Source organism: Sinocyclocheilus rhinocerous, unplaced genomic scaffold (assembly GCF_001515625.1).
Source record: "Sinocyclocheilus rhinocerous isolate Xijiao unplaced genomic scaffold, SAMN03320098_v1.1 scaffold34196, whole genome shotgun sequence".
Lineage (NCBI taxonomy): Eukaryota > Metazoa > Chordata > Actinopteri > Cypriniformes > Cyprinidae > Sinocyclocheilus > Sinocyclocheilus rhinocerous.
Genome location: NW_015651223.1, coordinates 1 through 258, shown reverse-complemented (window position 1 = coordinate 258; position 258 = coordinate 1).

Here is a 258-nt window from a genome sequence, read left to right as displayed (position 1 = left end):
CAGTAATCTTGCAAAATGTTATTACAATATAAAATAATGGTTTCTATTTTAATATACTTTAAAATATAATTTATTTATGTGATGCAAAGCTGAATTTCCATCAGCCATAACTCCAGAATAAAGTGTCACATGATCCTTAAGAAATCATTCTAATATGCTGATTTATTAGTATAATTATCAATGTCGGCAACAGTTGTGCTGCCAAATATTTTGTTGGAAACTGCAATACTTTTTTCAGGATTCTTTGATGAATAAAAA